Source organism: Natator depressus, chromosome 9 (genome assembly GCF_965152275.1).
Source record: "Natator depressus isolate rNatDep1 chromosome 9, rNatDep2.hap1, whole genome shotgun sequence".
Taxonomy (NCBI): domain Eukaryota; kingdom Metazoa; phylum Chordata; order Testudines; family Cheloniidae; genus Natator; species Natator depressus.
The window spans coordinates 85,424,380-85,443,933 of record NC_134242.1 but is presented as its reverse complement, the minus strand read 5'-3'; the positions used below and the strand labels follow the sequence as shown (position 1 = coordinate 85,443,933).

The following is a 19,554-nucleotide window of genomic DNA, read 5'->3' as shown; positions in this document are numbered from 1 at the left end:
CACGATCCATTGTCTACAGCCAAGCTCTGCGATACAACCGCATTTGCTCCAACCCCTCAGACAGAGACAAACACCTACAAGATCTCTATCAAGCATTCTTACAACTACAATACCCACCTGCAGAAGTGAAGAAACAGATTGATAGAGCCAGAAGAGTTCCCAGAAGTCACCTACTAAGGGACAGGCCTAACAAAGAAAATAACAGAACGCCACTAGCCATCACCTTCAGCCCCCAACTAAAACTCCTCCAACGCATTATCAAGGATCTACAACCTATCCTGAAGGATGACCCAACACTCTCACAAATCTTGGGAGACAGGCCAGTCCTTGCCTACAGACAGCCCCCCAACCTGAAGCAAATATTCACCAGCAACCACATACCACACAACAGAACCACTAACCCAGGAACCTATTCTTGCAAGAAAGCCCGTTGCCAACTGTGCCCACATATCTATTCAGGGGACACCATCACAGGACCTAATAACATCAGCCACACTATCAGAGGCTCATTCACCTGCACATCTACCAATGTGATATATGCCATCATGTGCCAGCAATGCCCCTCTGCCATGTACATTGGTCAAACTGGACAGTCTCTACGTAAAAGAATAAATGAACACAAATCAGATGTCAAGAATTATAACATTCATAAACCAGTCGGAAAACACTTCAATCTCTCTGGTCACGCGATTACAGACATGAAAGTTGCGATATTACAACAGAAAAACTTCAAATCCAGACTCCAGCGAGAGACTGCTGAATTGGAATTCATTTGCAAATTGGATACAATTAACTTAGGCTTGAATAGAGACTGGGAGTGGCTAAGTCATTATGCAAGGTAACCTATTTCCCCTTGTTTTTTCCTACCCCCCCCCCTTCCTCAGACATTCTTGATAAACCCTGGATTTGTGCTGGAAATGGCCCACCTTGATTATCATACACATTGTAAGGAGAGTCATCACTTTAGATAAGCTATTACCAACAGGAGAGTGGGTTTGTGTGTGTTGGGGGGCGGGGTGGGGAGAAAACCTGGATTTGTGCTGGAAATGGCCCACCTTGATTATCATACACATTGTAAGGAGAGTCATCACTTTAGATAAGCTATTACCAACAGGAAAGTGGGTTTCTGTGTGTGTTGGGGGGGTGTGGGGAGAAAACCTGGATTTGTGCTGGAAATGGCCCACCTTGATTATCATACACATTGTAAGGAGAGTAATCACTTTACATAAGCTATTACCAGCAGGAGAGTGGGATGGGGGGAGAGAAAACCTTTTGTAGTGATAATCACCCATTTTTTCATGGTTTGTGTGTATAAAAACGTCTTCTGTACTTTCCACAGTATGCATCAGATGAAGTGAGCTGTAGCTCACAAAAGCTTATGCTCAGATAAATTGGTTAGTCTCTAAGGTGTCACAAGTACTCCTTTTCTTTTTGCAAATACAGACTAACACGGCTGTTACTCTGAAACCAGAGGCAATCCCTTCTCTCAACAATTTTCAATAGCAGCAAGATTTTATGTGTTAGGTGCAGCCTATTAGCAGGACTCTATAATAGAAGTAAATAGTATAGAGAGCTAGAGCAGAAGACTGATAACAAAAAGCTTGGTATGGAGAGATCAGTGGATGTATTTAATCCTTCTGACCTATTTAGCTTTCTGGAAAACCATTTCTGAGCTCATGGTAATACAGATCTTCTATCAATCACGGATCAATCAGTAGCATTACCGATCCTACTATCAATAACATTTCTAATATGCCCATTGCCTAGGTATCTAGGTGCCATTCACTTTGAAGTCAATGAGTCAATTTACATAGGTAAGGATTACTCTGCATGTGTAAACTTTGTCAGGATCAAGCACCTGCTGGTTATACTGTGACAAGATGGCCGATGTTCATATGGGGGTTCTGTGCTTTTCTTGGGGGGGGGGGGCGGGGGCTAAGACGCCACCTTTTCCCCTGCTCTTGGGCGCCGAAGGCCTTGCTAGTGGCCCGGGAAGGTGGTAGAGGAGGGAAGCGGGGGGGGGGTCTGGGTTTGCTCCTCACTCTGAGTCCCAGGCCCTCTCAAGCCCTGCAGGTTTTTTACCCTCTTTCCCCTTGGGTGGTGTTACCCTCAGTCCTTAGACGCTGGAGGAGGGAGTCTCCCCACCCTGCCAGGGCAGGGTCTCCCTTTCTTCGGTTCTCTGGTCTTTCAGCTCTCACAACACACCTCCAAGCTCCAGTCAGGAGCCTAATTTATTAGGTTCCTGACAGGGCCTTAATTGCCTACAGGTGCTCCAATTAACCTGTAGCAACCCTCCCTAGTCTACAGGGAACCACACCTTAATTAGCCTAGGGTTTATATATTTCCCCTTGACCACTCTACCACTGCTCCTTTGGCCCTCCTGTATCACAATATTTATAGGTCAGCAGGCAGTTTTAGTAATGCTGCATCTGAAGCCAGCTCATATATGGATCCTGCTTCATTAAACCAAACCCATTTTATAAATTATTACATCTCACTCTCCACCCCCCACCCCCGTTTTAAACATTAAGTGAATTAAGTAGTCATGAAAGGTGCTGGAAAAACACTTCTGAAGACTTGGGCCAAAATATTTACACCTGGATGACAAAAGTTGGGCCTTTAAGTCAGGCACTTAAACAGGTCTCCTGATTTTCAGAGGTACTGAGCACCTTCTGAAAAATCAGACTTCTTTAAGTGCTTTGTAAAGGGAGGGCACTCAGCTCTTGAGCGCCTCCTGCTGCTGTGTCTAGTACTGCAGGCCTTTTCCTACTCTTGGCACTCCCTCTAAGTTGTCAATCTCATTTGGTGGGTCTTCATTGGCTCTGGCCAGGTCACACAGTTAAAATGAACTCCTTCCAGGGTAACAAAGAATCCAACAAAAACTGTCTATCTGCCCTCACCAGGGTCTTCAGCCCTGTCTCTGAGCCCTTTAAATTCAGCGCTTCACTTGGGTTTCTAAATGAGCCTTGTTCCCTTCTTGGAGCTTACACCACTCTGCAGGTGGGGGGGAAACCCAGTCACACCCACCCTTTCAGTTTCCAACTCTGGGATGCTATACACAGCAGCCACATACTGCTCACTTCTATTCATTGTTGCTATTTCCCTGGGCCTTTCCCTGCCTGGTCTCTTGTCTTCACCTCTCTCTCTTCCAGCTTAAACAAATGCAACTAGAACCAAACTCTGGATGCCCCTCAAGCTCTTTGGGTCAGAATGGAGGCCCTTGTCCCTCTGGTCCCAGCCAGGAATTGCCCTGCAGCTCCTTTTATCTGAACTGGCTGGGATATGATTGGCTGCTTCCATGCATCCTCTCCAGACAGGTCTGGACAGACCCTCACTGCTCCTTACCTGGGGCAGGGTATGGTAAGACTCATAGACCACAGGACTTCTAGCAGGGGTCCACGAAGGCCTGGTACAACCTGTCACATGCCTACATATGAATATTGGTGTCTAACTTTAGGCACCCATAATTGACAATGGGGAGCTGTAAGTCATCTATGGAACTGGAATGGCAAAAGTGTGAAGTACTAGAGCAAAAGTTCAGAAGGCACAATGAATTGAAGCTGATATTCTTGTCTTGGAAACATTATTAATTGTTATTATTTCTATTGTGGTAACACCTAGAGATTCCAATCAGGATCAAGGCCAGTTGTGCTAAGGTGTAGAACCATAGCTTTCCCTTTGTTAGGTGAGAATAATTAAACATGAAGCAGTTATGCCAACCGAACCAACGTCAGGCCAATAAAGGTTGGTGGGAAAGTCCCTGAACGAGATAAGCAGAATGAAAGAATACTTGTTCAAGTTGCAGGGAGTGAGACAAGGGGAGACCTGCATTCCTGCATTTTTGTACCAGATGTTCTGAGAATGGTTTGTTTAGATAAGGAGACACACAATCTCCACTCCCTGTTTCTGTTCTATATCTGTTCTTAACTCCTCGTCTCCTGTTTGACAACCACACTGATAAGAAAGTTTGGTGAGGCGTTAGGACTTGCTAAAAGCTATATACAATAGGGGGATAGGTATGCATGCGTAATAGAGAAAGAGAACTTTAACTAACATAGGGGCAGGTGGGCTGCTTAATGAATAATCTGTGATGGGATGGAACTGTCTATAAAAACCTACTAGTTTTACCTAAGAAGCAGCTGGTTCTCCTTGGAGATGGGCCGCTCTCTATTGTTGTGTGCACTCCTCAATAAAGAGCTTGTGTTTGGACCTTGCTGGTGTTGCCTGTCTCTCTGTGGTCAGACAACGAACCGTGCCGTGTGGGGTTCGAGTCCTCAACACCTTGTGGACTGATCACAGCTGCTGCTTCAGTTTTCCTACTGAAGAATCTCTCTGTCTCCAGCTGGTTGGATGATTTGGACATCTGGTCACATCAAAAGTCCTTCCTTTCCATGGTAAGGAAAGTCGAAAACCAAAAGGCTTTTCCATAAAGCCTTACACCCTCCTTGGGACCCCGCCAGTGTCTGTGCCACCTTGCAGGACAACAGTCCTTTGCTCCTGGATGCATTGATGTCACAATGCCACATATACATCCTCCAGGCTTAGGATGCCAGACCGTAAAGCCACTGTCCATCCAAGAGTCAAAATCATCCTGCTTCATTTTTCAGCCACTTCCTGTGATTGCCTGTCTCTTCTTAGGCCTTCTCCTTAGCCCTTTCCCAGATATCTTCAGGTGCCTTTCCCAGCTTCCTCTCAGCAGAGACAGCCCCCTGGTCTTGGTCCAGATTCCCAGTTTCAGGAGAACCCCAGCATTAGCCACCCACTCCTGCTCATCCCCCGGTCTCTCCCCCCACAGGGGGAGGGATGGGGATGGCAGAGCTTTTTACTTCCTGTTTCTCCCTTCCTAGTGGGTCCTGTGGAAGAATATGCTCATCCTGATCCCTGCTCTAAGAGGAAACCAGGCACAGGAAAGAGCAGCGGAGGCCTTAAATCCTCTTATAAGCTCAGTACTTCCTGTGATATTGGCATTATGCATGTAATATACAACATGTAATATAAAAACTAGTCCTTTCCCTCAAGAGCTTACAATATTATCATATGATATCAGACAACAAGTGGATACAAATCAGCATACATGGGGAAGGGAGTAGAAAAAGATAACAGTGAAACTATGTCCAGGTACAGACTGGTATAATAAGCAGCCATCACTATAGCAACCGACTACTCATTGGGTACTTTGTGAATCCAGCCCTTAATTCCTCTCAACTGATTAGCTTGAACCTTTCATTCATGCACCTTTGTGTTGAGATAGCATTACGTTTGCTCACAAGGCTGTCAAAATATCATGGCAGAAGTTGCTAAAATGAGTTTAGAGAAGCAGTCTCCACCTGCACAGCGAGGTCGGTCTCTTTTTCAGGAAGTCCATTTTTGCTATAGTTTGATGCCACCGGCCTTACTCTTGAATTTCAGACTCAAAACCTGCCTTCTTACTTGTCAAAAGGAAACATTCAGAAGATGGAACATGACACGTGTATTCCCCAGCATGAATAAAGCCATAGGGCACAACTGAAGCAAGAGCGAGATGTCTCATTCAGTGCAGCACTAGAAACTAAGCCTACCAACTTTTATTTTGTCCATGGGTGTCTGAGTACGAATGATGGTGGTGTGTGGGTGCCTCTGCCTGTTTGAGGTGTTCTGGGGAGTAGGCAGGTTAGTGAAATATACAACTCATGTGATCTCCAGGGGATTCCAGTTGTAGAATTATTGTCTACAGTGCTTCAATACAAGTATGAAGCAAGGAGGCAAATTGAATGGAGAATACAATGTGCTCACATAAAGCTCTGTGCCATGGGTGTATTGAGGATGGGTCACCTTCAGAGAAGTTGGATTCCAATAATATCTCATCCCATATTTTGCAGAGCTGATGAACCAAGTTAATATTACAATACTTTAAAACACACTTTCCCCCCTCTTCCTGAAAGAAATGGAGGAACACCTTGGAAATGGCTGAGATACAGAGTTGCAGCTACTGTTTATATTTATAGCTGCACTACTGAGAATAAGCTTTGTCACAAAGTTCTTAAGACAGCATCATAATTAGGTGGAAACAATATCAATGCTAATCAATGGAGGCTAGTGGGAAAAGACAAAGCTGTGTCAATGGAAGTCTAAGGCAACAACATTATAATCTAAAGAAAGACAAAATGAGATCAATACAAGTCAATGGAGCGGATATTATGATGTGTGGAAGGACAAAATAATGCTGATCTAGAAAAAAGGGTGTTGTAAAGATTGAATATTTTAGACTGAACAACATGGTAAACTATTATGTGAACAACTGAATTGATTCCTATGATAAGCAATGATTTTGCCTTCATGTATCACAATGTCATTATGTTTACATCATTTAGTTTGTGTTAACTGAGTACAACTGTGCAGATGCCTTATGATAATACTAATATTTGTATTAATAAATATTTTCTATTTTAGAAACATCATGTCACAAGAATGTTGGGAGCTAGCGGAATACTGATATTATGCAAATTTTGCTGAGAAGTTCAGTGCCTTAACCAAATGTAACCTACCTTATAAATACAAGTATTTTGGGAATGGAAGAATTTTATTTGGGAGTTGAGGGATCTCCTCATAATTCAGGTTTATAGAGAGACATTAGTTTCTGCCTTATTTCCAAACTCCCTTCTTCCCCAAACGAAACTAACTACCATGAAATCTCATGTGCCACATCTTATCTGTGGGCGCTGGGTGATTTTTTTTGTCTGTAGCAACTTTTGTTATAAACTCTCCTCATAAACTCCATATATGTGTGGGTCTTTTGTTTGGTTGTTTGGTGGTGGGTTGTTTTGTGGTGAAGCAATTACAAAAATATATTTTAAAAAACTGTTTATGATGTAATGTACATATGCCACACTCTGAAATAAGTACTGAAGGGGTTAACAAAGGGATAATTAAAATAGAGATATAAAGAGGAGGAAGTGGAAAGCTTAGGGAAGGGTCATGAGGGGAAGAGGGAGATTTTGCACAGATAGCCTCAAGAACTAGGAAACTGAAGAACTATATTGTTGACTAAACACACTTGAAGTTACAGATAGTGGGTGAAATCTTGGCCCCACTGAATCCGTTGAAGTTTTGCTACTGATGTCAATGTGACCAGATTTATCACCCTGTGTTTTTTTCCTCTGGAAGAAGCAAACCATTGTTTTTTGCCACTTTGCTCTTTTTTAGGCACCAAGCTGAAGAAAAACAAATTCTAGTTTCCCTGTAGATTGTGCCAGGATAGAAAAATTAGAAATCAATCACTACAGTAAACCCTATATATTAGTCAAAGTTCTTTATCCAAATCCTATGTCACATTATAGAATATCATTTTAATATAGTGGAACATATAGGATGATCTTTAGGAGGTGAGCTAGCTTTGCCAAACTAAACAGATATGCAAACTTCTGTAACTCGTTAGTCATAATTGAGATCCACTCCATATTTAACAAAGTTATGAAAAAGCTGTGATCACAAACTGATCATTCTTATGGAACGTAAGTGATCTATGAAATGTCCACTCCTGATTTCTCTGTATGCGTTTTGTTTAATAATATAATCAAAATACTTGATGAAGTGCAGTGTTGGGTGAATAGCTCGCTCTGTCTTGTAACTGCCCAAAGAGGCATATGTTGTATAACTACTTATTAATGTTATGCCAGACAGCTTATTATATTGTATCTTCCTTGCTGTAAAAAAACAAGGGAATTATAGCCATCCATTGCTGCTAATCACCTCTTTTAAACTCACCTAATTAGAAGCTCCAGACTTTTCTCCTTTTCAGAGCTTCTTGGAAGCCTCTCTGCCTCTTCTGCAAGCACAACTGAGGAGTGTCACAGAGCTGTAGTCCCAGACAGCATCATGCAGATGAAGAAACACTCCATCCAGATCTGAAAAATAAAGGTTGACTTGAGCAGCTGGTCTAAACCACAGTTTACAGGTCTGCCAAAAAACAAACCATCTTAATAACTAATGCAAATTCCTTCAGCTATCTGTAGTAATTTTAAGATTAAAGAAGAGCATTGTTTAAGCAGGCAGCTAACGATACTTGTAGCTCTCATATTCAACATTAGCTCTCACCTCTGAGACTGTCACGTTTAAAAAATACATCAGAAGATTTATAACTGGGAAATTTAAAAAAACAGAGGAACAGTAAAAACAGGGCTGAGTACTGTAAATAGGAGTGTTGAGCTAGAATAATATTAGGCTAGAGCACATAATATCATCATAGTTACATCAGTGTAAATTACAACAATTCCATCAGAGTCCTTGGAGTAACTCTTGGTTTACAACTATGTAATTGTGATCAGAATAAGTCTCCCCAGGTATAAGAATGAAGAGTTTTACTTTCTTTAGCTCATAAGTTCAGTGCAACAGTTGAGATATTATAAAATATACAGTGAGATACAAATTGAGAAAAGCATCCCAAATTCTAACACTCAACGCTCTGAAAAAAGACTTCAGTGTGCACTCAAGTGTTTCACAATCATTCCTTGGTTTTCTTGAATATGAATCCCTGTGTGTCTGTGACAAGTGAGATAAGGAAGCATTCTGGGTATTGGAAGAATAATAAACACAAAGTAATACATACAACCTCGCTTCAGAAATCTTTGTTGGGGAATATCTCAACAGGTAGATTTTAACTTGAGCTGGGAACATGTATGTAAAATTAAAAGAATTATAAAAGTCACTCTTCCGAAATGTTATAGATTAAGGATGGTTTTGTGATTATAGGACTGGAGTTGAAAGTTCTGGGTACAATTCCCAGCTCTGCCACAGACATCCTGTGTGATCTCAGGCAAGTCACTTAATCTCTTTCCTTACTTCAGTTTGCTATCTGTAAAATGTGGATAATAGCACTTTCTTTCTCCTACTCTGTCAGTCCTGTGCCTTTAAATTTTAAGCTCTTCAGGAAACGGTAGGAACTGTTTCTTACTAGGAGTACGTACAGCACCTAGTGCAATGAAGCTCCACTCTTGTTTGGGCCTCTGGGCATTATAATATAAACAAATAATAATGAATAATAATGACTTGTACATTTGGAGCTAGTTAACATACCAAGATATTATTTGAGCTTCCTAGTACTTAGTATACGGAATATGGAGACAATGTTTTTTAGTTAAAATGGCAACTCCAGAGTTTAAGGGCAACCACTGTTTTTTCTCCAGTTATACAATGAAAAGAGTCAGTTATATGCCTGATATTTAATTGAGCATGGGTTACTCAGTCTGACTAAACATCTTTCTCCTGACTGATTTTTTCACCACTCACAAATAATCTTCATCTGGTATGACGTCTTTTCATAAAGCAGCAATTCAGACTAGGGAAACAACGAAGAAGAGAAAGTTGCCTCCCAACGTCTTATATGGCACTGCTAAAACAATAAACAAGAAGACAATCAAGGTACCAGAATGAAGAACCCTGAAGAGGGTGAAAACAGTATATCTATGGCCATGTAAGTAGAAGGTAACCCAAGATGGCTAATATCCAAGTGAAGCGCGTAGTTTATTGGATGAATTTCATACCTAGCAAATAGGGATTAAATGAGAGATACAGTGGGTATCACTAAATATTCAATACTTTCATTTTACAATCACTGATGTAACTGCAGTGGCCGAGCTTGAAACAGAATCGCGGTTGTCAGGGTCCCACATCCAGTGCGCTGTTCACTGGACAACACAGTGTAGAGAGGGGTGAGGGCATGGCTTTGCCCTCAAACTCCCTGTAGCTGCCCTTTCAGGGGATGCTGCTACTTACAGTGTACAGGTACTATACTACCCTGCCACACTGAGGCTAACCACTAAACAGGATCAAAATGGGAGGAGAAAGGGACGCTTATGACCTCTCCTTGTCACACCACATCCCCTGTGTGCACCTATGAAGGGCCATCCTCAACCTGGCATGTAATTAACTGGATACATAATGTCAAACTGTTTTCGTTTAGTTCAGTAACTGTACTGAGTCAGTACCACTGATAAGTAAGAAGTTAATCAGCCAAAATGAGGTACATTGAATAGAAATGATCATCAGTGAAAATTTACAAAGAAAATAGATAGAACTGACACACACGTGGCTTAGTCACTGTGAAGTGGGTAGTAACTCTCCATCTTTTCCACATCCTGTCAATCATGCGCACACTCAGGCTACACCTACACTACTGCACTTACAGTGGCGTAGCACTTACAGTCTCCTGGGCAGCCACCAGACTAGTTTGAACAGTGGGGGAAGCATGACCCATTTGGTAAAGAACCCAAGAGAGCAAAAGGCAGGGGGTGGTTGACACAAGGACACAAGCTCTCTTAAAAAGGGTGTCAGAGAGAACCATACTAGGGGAGACACTCAGGCACCACCAGTATCTGAAAGTGATAAGCCTCCCTATGTTGCCACCATTATGGGATGTTAGTACATTAGGTAAGATAGACGCGTGTACAGATTATTTTAAAATCCATTTTTTCTCTAAAACCTTTGTCTTACTGCTAAAATAAACAATCATTTCATTTTACGAAGACTGCTTGGTCACTATATGGACCACTAGTCCAGAAGGGAAGAACCACAAGTGCCCAAACCCAATCAGACCTGCAGGGTAAGAATTTCAGTACACTAGATACTGTATCCCAGGGCCTGGTCTAACAGTGGGAGAATCATGGAATTCCATTCTAGGAGAGATAAAGACACAAGGCCTGACAGGGTATGCTCAGAGAGAACAGTAAGGGGACAGAGGTGCAGCTAGCCCTGTAACTGTGAGATGCTAAATTTGATTTTAAAAGGCTGTTGGCAAATAGCAGTGTCACTGGCTTCCAAAAGAAGGAAACGCAGGTGCCTGAAACTGAGTTTGGAACTGCAGGATGATACACAGTTGGTAAATGCATGGTATCAGAGCCAGCTGCTGGTCTAAGAGAGGACGAATCATGATATTCTACTCTGTGACAGGTAATGGCAAGAGGATAAACACCTGAGAGTTTGCACTCAGAGACTAGAAAGGAGTCAGAGGTAGCTAGCCTCTTTGAGTCAGATACACATACACAATACAGACAATCTACAAAGATATATGAATTATGTCTGCAAGTAACACACTGGCTGAAGGTGTCTTTTTTCCCTTCTCTCTACTGGATCATATAATAATGTTTCCGAATCTTCTCTGCTGCTGACCCCTAGCTAACAGATCTAGACCTTTGGCTCAAGCAACAGAATATCATGTTCATGGCCTGGGTTCAGTTCCCCAGTGGCCAGAGACATGATCACATGCACCCTGCTATACGTAGACTTTATTTATTTGGACTATTCAGCCATCATTAAAGATAGTTAGCTGAACACATTCTGCTTGTTTGTGAATTATGAGTTAGATCCTGCTACTCTGTGAATTCTTTCTGCTTGTGAAATAAAAAATGGCATACCATGCTACTCTCATTGGGATAGCAGTTTGCTCTTCCACAGACATCAGAAAAGTATATTTTTCCTACTGTTCTTAGAAACTGTTTGAATGCCAGTGAAAAATAGGTAGCTCTGGACATCTGCAAAATGTTGCAAAGAATGATGGTCTTAAATCTGGCACTGCTTCCAAGCATGCAGAAGATTTTTATTTGTCACCTATATATAGACACACATAAGGGACTAGGAAAAAGCCCAAAGTTAAATTTTCCAAATATGCTTATTTTAAAAAAAAAATTCAGCACTTTTGGAAAGAAAACAATATAATATATTCACCGAACCAAGTCACATATTGCAGAAACAATGATCAATAGAGAAAACTAGCTTCAAATGAGAAATCAGAAACTACTCCAATTGTATACGTTTCACTTGGATTTTCAACTTGCTTTTCATTCAGAAGAATAGGGAACTTTCAGTAAAGGCTGTCAGTTGTGATATGAGTTCTGCTAGTGACTGCTGGAATAAAACAGAATATGGGTTGGCTTTTCCCCATACTAAGTTCCTGTCAATCCAACAAATATGAGGATGAAAAGACAAAAATATTTTGCACTTGTCTTGCCAAATGATACTTGTCTTCCTGCCATCAAACAGTGATTAATTGAGATATCCTCCTCCCCACCTGCTTCCTACTCTTGCCCAGTCAGCCACAGCAGACTGCCTCTCTCATGATCCTTGGAGCCACTTTCATAAGTGCTGATAACAATAGAAACTTTGGGTCAGGTATCAGGTTTTTTTCCCAATTAAACATACTAGGCTCAATGCTGCCATCCATGTGAGCTCTACTCAGACAGAGTGGAGATGATGGTGATAGGGAGGGCATTAGGATCCAGTTACGTCTCCCTGAACTTCAGTCACCCTGGTGGAAGCTAGAGAAGCACACAACTTATTCTCACTTCCATGACCAATGTAAGGTCCACCAGGTGTAATGGATCTCTGCTTCTCCATGCTCCCTCCCATGTCCCCTCTCTCCTTTTAAGCCTGGGTTGAGGTGGCAGGAGGCCACCTTTCTGTGGGTGGAGAGTTCAGCCATGAAAAGGGAATTTTCCAGTGGTTGTCTCCTGCCATTTGAAAGCTACTTGGGTCCACTATATTAAATCTCTTTCTGATTTCTACACTTTCACAATGCGTGGCCATTTCTACCATACATGAAAAGAAGGGTCATTTCCATATTTATGCCAAAAATCAGTTGAAAAAGGGACATAAATCTCTCCTCTGCTAGCATAAGTGGAGAGGAGTCAAAGATAGAGGAAAAGGGGAGAGCGGGGGCCTTTCCATCAATCCCTGGAAAAGAAAAACCCTTCTTCCTCCACTGCATGAGGCCTTGAGTATGTGGTTGTGCAGGATGATGTCTGCTCAACCACACAAGTATTTTCTCACAGAAGAAAATGCTGTTTATGAAGCATCATCTCCCATAAGCACTCCCTCTATACTGAGAAACATTCCCCCAGCTGCTGAGAACTGATTAGGGCAGCTGGCATTGCCTCATGCAATGTCCAAATCATCATTAGGGGACAAACCCCTCTAGGAGAAAATTTGGTTTTAGCTTACAATGCAGTTTAGTAGAGGTCACATACAGTCTATATGTTAATTTGATCTGGGGAACAAACTACAGGAGACAGAACAGCCACTGGAGCTAATAGTTTCTCCTAACAATTGACCTTTCAGTCCTCCATCCATTTCATTGTTCTATTTAACCACATAGTTGGACTATTCTCATTAAACTGCTCTCTAGATATTTTACAATTTTTATCAGACCTTTAGCTGAGTTCTTTTGAAATGCAAACTGATGAAGTTCAATTCTGCAATAATATCATCAGCTCTATTGTTAGATTTGGTAATGGATTTGAAACAGCATACCCAAGGGCTAATGCTGGGTGTGGTACATGCTTTGCAATCCTGCAGTGAATTTTAGCATCATTGGAATAATTAGAATTTTACACACAACATGAAAGAGCAGACACAGAGATTGAGCCTCATGTCTGGAGCTGCTTGCTAAGAATTCTGACACTATTTTTCCATATGGGTTAACTATATAAAACTTTTGTAGAAAAGATCATTTTAATAATTTTATATTTTGTGTTCGTATTGGGTAAAAACATTCCCATTCAAGTATAACACAGCTAATTGGGGAGGAAAGCCATGTTCACCCAACATGTTCATCCACACGACTAGAACGGTAGTCTAACTAATATCCTTCTTTTTGCCCTTCGTTATGATCCATATGGGTAGACCACTGTGCCAGTATTTATAAATGGAAGATCAGGGCATTAATTTGTTTAGCCCTATTAAAAAAACAAACATTCTGTAAGCTCTCTCTGCAGGGCAACACAAGTGACTAAACTGAGCCATTCACAAATTGGGCATTGCAGGTTCAAATTCACAGTCAGCTGGTTTTTACTACTTGAGTTCTCCACTTCAGCTGGAAGTATATGCCATCTGTTCACCATCTTTTTAAAGGTGGAGAGGACCTATAATAATATTGTTATTTTCTCCTCAAGGACAATAGGACAGAGAACCTCACCCGAGGATGCATTTTTCCATGTGATAGTTTAGTTTAGTTGTTAGATATTCTGGATGACAAAGATGGCATTTATAGAAAAAGAAATTGTTTTTAAAAGGGAAGCAAGTGGTTTATATTATGAATTGATTGCTGTACTTGCCAATACTTGTTTTGAAAATTGTTCAGTTTTTAAAATATCCTCCAAAATATCAAAGTTTTGTATTATGTATTTGAAAAATCACAGTTGCAGCTCTCAAAAAAGTGATTTTTAGAAATTTTGGAATAGAATTCCCTCCTAGAGCAAAAACCATTTTTACTGGCAGAATTATAAAGTGCTTTCGATTTACAATGGAAATGTCTGTATCAGTGTAAATAAAATGTTGCAAGTATGATATCAATTTTAGAATATCAGCATTATAAAATATGCAACATAACACTCTTTTTGCAAATAAACTACATATTTCTTGCTTTATTAAAAAAAACTGCCACAAAGTAGGAATATTAAATCAGTTTGCAATGGCAAAGACTTTAATACAGTAATTTAGCTATAATGCCCCATAAACCTAAAACATCTATTTTATTATCACCTTTATCATATTGTACTAATGATCTTTTTTTAGTTGAGTCTAATCTGATAAACATACAAATTGGGAATGATGAAACATCATGGAACACACTAAGATGAAAGCTTAGAAACAGCAGGAGCAGATTGGCATCTGTTCGGAGATGCAGGAGTATCAGAGAGGAGGGGAGAGAGAAAGGCTGAAAATAGCCCTCGGCTAATAAGGGTTACAAATTAAAATGAATGTAAAGCTTGTAGGTTGATTGGGTTAAAAATCAACTGTGAGAACTAGTCAAGTGAGAAAGTAAACCACACACAAACATAGGACAGTGACATGTCTTACAAAACTAGCAAGATGTTGCCCCCTCATCATCTCAACTCAAATTAACATAATGCTTGAAATCAAAAGCTGCCGCTTAACCTCAAGTTCACAAGACAAAATCCTGTAAATAAAATGATTTGCAACATTCTGGCATTCCCACAGAACAGCCTTGCTCTGCTTGAGATTAACATCCCATTGAAACTATCAGTTCTTTCTAGTAGCAAACACGCTCAAGCAAAAGTGAAAAAAACAATAGTGCCATTCAAGCTCAACCCTCTCAAGAGAGCCCTGATATCCCATTTTAAGTAAGAAGTCCAGCCATGGTTCTATCTCAAGTCAAGCCACTCCTGTACATGAAGGAATCCTCTGGATGTGTCAAAAGCAGAGGACAGGTACTAGATCAGTGAAGCTCAGTGGCCTTGTTCCCCAAGAGTTTCTGAGAAATAGACCTAGTCAGAAAATGTTTTGGTTTTTTAACTCCCTGTGGAAAATTCTACTTTTCAGCAAAAAATTGAGAACTCAAAAATCGAAAGGTTTTCAGGCAAAAACTGAAAACTTTTCTGTTCTCTGTTTTTTGGGCTTTTATGAAAAGCAGAAATTTTCTGCAGAAAGTGGTCACTTTCCCCTTATTTAGTCAAAACCCATTTTTTTTGGTCAAAAAACAGTTTTAATGGAAAAATTTTGACCACCCCTTCTGAGGACACTTTCTTCTGATTCAGTGTGTGGGTTCACCCTCGCACAAGTTAGAACGAGTCCAAAATATCAAAATAAAACCCAGATGGAAAGGTTAGGTTTATGTGGAAACCATGTAAAAGTGAATTTCTCATGGGCGAGGTTCCTTGAATGATTCATGAAGATCTTATCAACTAATCAAATCTGAGTTTTTACTTTGCACCCAAACTAGTCAAATTCCCTGTGGTTTGGGGTTTTCTTATGAGCGATTTGAAAAGCTCTAATTCTACAACTGCTCCAACTACGCTGCTATTCTGTACCAAATGAGGTCTGTGGTGCCAGGGCAATGCCCTTCTACCGTACAGTCCTGTGATGGATTTTAAGGAAAAATAATTCTAAATGAACTCCATACCATCTTTCATCCACCCAGAATCTCCAAGTTTTTAAACACGCACTTCCAAAATATTTGAAGGTCTTATGACCTGTTTTCAATAGTGAGTATGGTGTGGATGGAATATCATATGTATGTCGATCTTTCATACCCACAATATATACAAACACATCCCAGTCTCACCCACTTCCCTTATTCATGTGAGTTTCTAAATATTAAAGCATTCCCCACCTTTAGTTTCTTGAAAATCTCTCAGACTTCATTCATATGTTTAAGCATGAGCAATCCAGGTCCTAATTATTTTGAATCAGATGCAAGTCTAAATTGTTGCCTGTATAAATAGCTGAGTGATCGTACCCAAACCTTGGGGAAAAGGTTCAAATCAGTTTGGACAAACACAGAAGACTGGTCCCAGCTGCGCCCCTCTTCAGCCACACCTCAGCCCATGCTTCTCAATTCCATGGTGCTGGAAATAATTGAAGCTGACACCCAGCTGTGAAAATTTACCTTTTATATCAATTTAAAAATGAAAATGTAAGACTGTACAGTTGACTTCTCTTTGATTTAAGTTTTTGTTTGTTTGTTTTGTTTTTAAAGAGAATTGTGATCCTGGAAATGTTCTTGGAGTAGCATGCTATTTCTACCATATGTTTACCTTCCTTTCTTGTGAGTAGGGATTCGGTTGCCATGACAACAGATTTGTGTGGACATTGCCAAGGAATATTTGTTGACACTCTGCTGCAAGATTATTGTCCAGAGTGAAACATATTGTATTTTGATAGTTTAAGGCACTGATTCTCAACCTGGGGTACGTGTACCCCTGGGGATACGCAGAGGTCTTCCAAGGGTACATCAACTCATCTAGATATTTGCCTAGTTTTACAACAGGCTACATAAAAATTTCTTGTAAAGTCAGTACAAACTAACATTTCCTACAGACAATAGCTTGTTTATACTGCTCTATGTACTATACATTGAAATGTAAGTACAATACTTATATTCCAGTTGATTTGTTTCATAACTATATGGTAAAAATAAGAAAGTAAGCAATTGTTCAGTAACTGTGTGCTGTGACACTTCTGTATTTTTATGCCTGATTTTGTAAACAAGCAGTTTTTAAGTGAGGTGAAACTTTGGGGTATGCAAGACAAATCAGACTCCTGAAAGGGGTACAGTAGTCTGGAAAGGTTGAGAGCCCCTGGTTTGAGTCATGAAGGGGCGGAGGCTGACTACTAGGCACCATTGCCCTCAAGGAGGCAGATTACTCCATCGCAGGTTACACCACCTTAGCACCTCAGTGCATTCTTGGGACTTGCAGGTACTCACATCAGTTAGCGCAATCAGTGGAGTGGGGGTTGGAACCCACTCTGCAGCCAAAAGGTCTTGGTTACATTCAATGCATTTATTTATTTAGGAGACTGAAAAAGGTCCGACAGAGTCTTGCTGACACAATGCTACCTGGAATCATTTATTCACGCTTATTCAATCCTTAAGAAGGTGAGCCCAATTACATGTTCTGTTCCTGTATGTAAAGGCTCTGCAAAACAGTGTAAAGAGCCCCTGAGGAATAATCCCAGCTTTAGAGGGTTCTCTGGTTAGTGCAGAGCTGGAAGAATGGCCCTACACTTTTCCTCTACACTTCTCCTACACCAGCAGGCCCTGGTGGAGTGGGCATGTTAGGGCTATGGCCAGAGAACTGCTGTGCTCCAGGTATTCTCAACTGCCAGCCAGGTCCCTTGAAGGGCATGGCATTCAAGTGTAAGATAGAGCAGCCCCGTGATTACTCTAACTTATGTGAGTACTTGGCAAGCCCAAGAAGGCAGGGAGGTGCTAAGGTAGTGTAAAGCCATCATGTGGCGTAGCCCTATTAAGATTTTGAAAGGTCTGAGAGGAAGAGAGAGAGAGAGAGAGGGAGAGAGAGAAAGTGGTCCTAGGAATAAGTAGCGATTGTGAGGAAACCTGTCAGTGTCTTTCAGAGACAGGCAGAGAGGATGGTCAAGGCTCTCCTCTCACCCAACCAGCTGGGGGATGAGCTAGGAGAAGGGGACCCGCAAAAATGCTGCCTGCCGCCTCCCTAGGGCAGACTCCATCAGTCAAAAGCTGGTCTGCTGAACTCTGAGCCTGAGGACTAACAGGAGGGAGAAAGGGACCAGCTAAGGGAGAAGTGAGCTAAGACCCTACAGTAAAATTAGACCCCCGCTCCAAGGAGGAGAGCTGGGCACTCCTGGCTTAAGAAGAGTAGTAATACCTGCCTGAATTACCCACCTCTAGGAGGAGGCCTGTGGCTCGTATTTAAGGAAAGGCAGACAGACTGAAAGGTAACCCAGAAGGGACTAGGAACATGGCCAGAGGGTGGACTTTGGCAAAGCCCTGAAGGCAAGAAGAATATTTTGTTTATTTGGGACTTTTGTTTGCTCTTGTTACAGAAAAAGGGAATTGAACTCTGAGACCTATCTTGAGGACTAAGCCATGAGATTCCAGGAGAGACAGGGAGGAGAAACCTGTGGCAGGGAATGCCTGCAGTACCACATTCAGCTAGCAGGGGCACTACAGTGTAGTCACATCCTGTGACAACACCTTGTACATACACCCTTCCTTCCTACTGTGCACATAGTTTGGATGGAATGGGAAATCTGTACTGGTATCTTTTTCAAGGTGGTGACATTTTTATGAGCTCTGGAGTATTTATTTAAAAGAAAAAAAGACCACACAAATAAATAATTAACATTGTTTAAGACCAGGATGCCATGTGCACCTTATGTTCCAAAAATATATTTTTTTAAATAATTCTGTCTGGCATTACCTGAGGATATTTCTACTTTCTCCCCTAAGCAGGCCTAAGAATTAGAGATACTCCCTCTGCAAATACCACAGGCTGAGAGAATAAAAGTGCAAATGATATATAGATTAGTGTCTGCTCTCCTGAAAATTTCCATTCACAGCCCATAGACACGAAAGAGTACAACTTCAGTTATCTCAGCTGGGATACTTGCTGATGTGTTCCTAGGCATGACCATCTTCTTGATCCTATTAGCCCTCAGACAGAAACCTGATCACAAGCCAAAGAAATGTTGTCCATCTTCACTAACTTATCACATCAGCAGCTTTTCATTTATAGGGCAGGAGAAAGATATTACGGAAAGACAGTGAAGATCAAATAGGAAGGCAAGCATATAATCATTCTAAAAATGTGTAGTTTGATTTTCAGGGGTGCTGAGCACCTGCATCTCCCACTGAAGCTAATATTCAGTGCATCTGAAAATCAGTCTACTGGTGCCTAGATACTATGGTAATTGCTAAAATGAATCCACAAACGTCAGGGTATTTTGACTGCTTCACTATCTCTATATATAGTGAAGCAGTCAAAATACCCTGAGGTTTGTGGTGAAGGTGTATACACACACACACACACATAACCAGCCAGGTTGGGGCTGATATGCACGTACTTCACTAAAGTGTAAAGAAAAATGGAAGAAATCCTCCAGTCTGTGAGTATCGTGTGTGGTGTTTGTGGAGTGTCCACGGAGGTCAGTTCCCTTCACTAATTTCTGTTTCAGAGTCCCCCTGTGATCATTTTTTGAAAGCTCTGAAGATCATTCCTTCATCCCACTATCTTCATTAGATGCACATCGCCCATGCGACTTTGAATACATATTAGTAACGTTAGTAATACAGATTAATATTAT

General features: G+C 41.2%; 1 protein-coding gene across 1 annotated transcript in view; it reads right to left on the bottom strand.

The window, feature by feature from the left end:
• Positions 1 to 19,554, bottom strand: part of TENM1 (teneurin transmembrane protein 1) — a 1,396,333-nt gene that overhangs the window by 1,154,089 nt on the left and 222,690 nt on the right. The window contains exon 2 of the mRNA XM_074962522.1: positions 7,744 to 7,883. The gene's annotated coding sequence lies outside the window, so the exon portion shown is untranslated. The remainder of the gene's footprint in view (positions 1 to 7,743; positions 7,884 to 19,554) is intronic.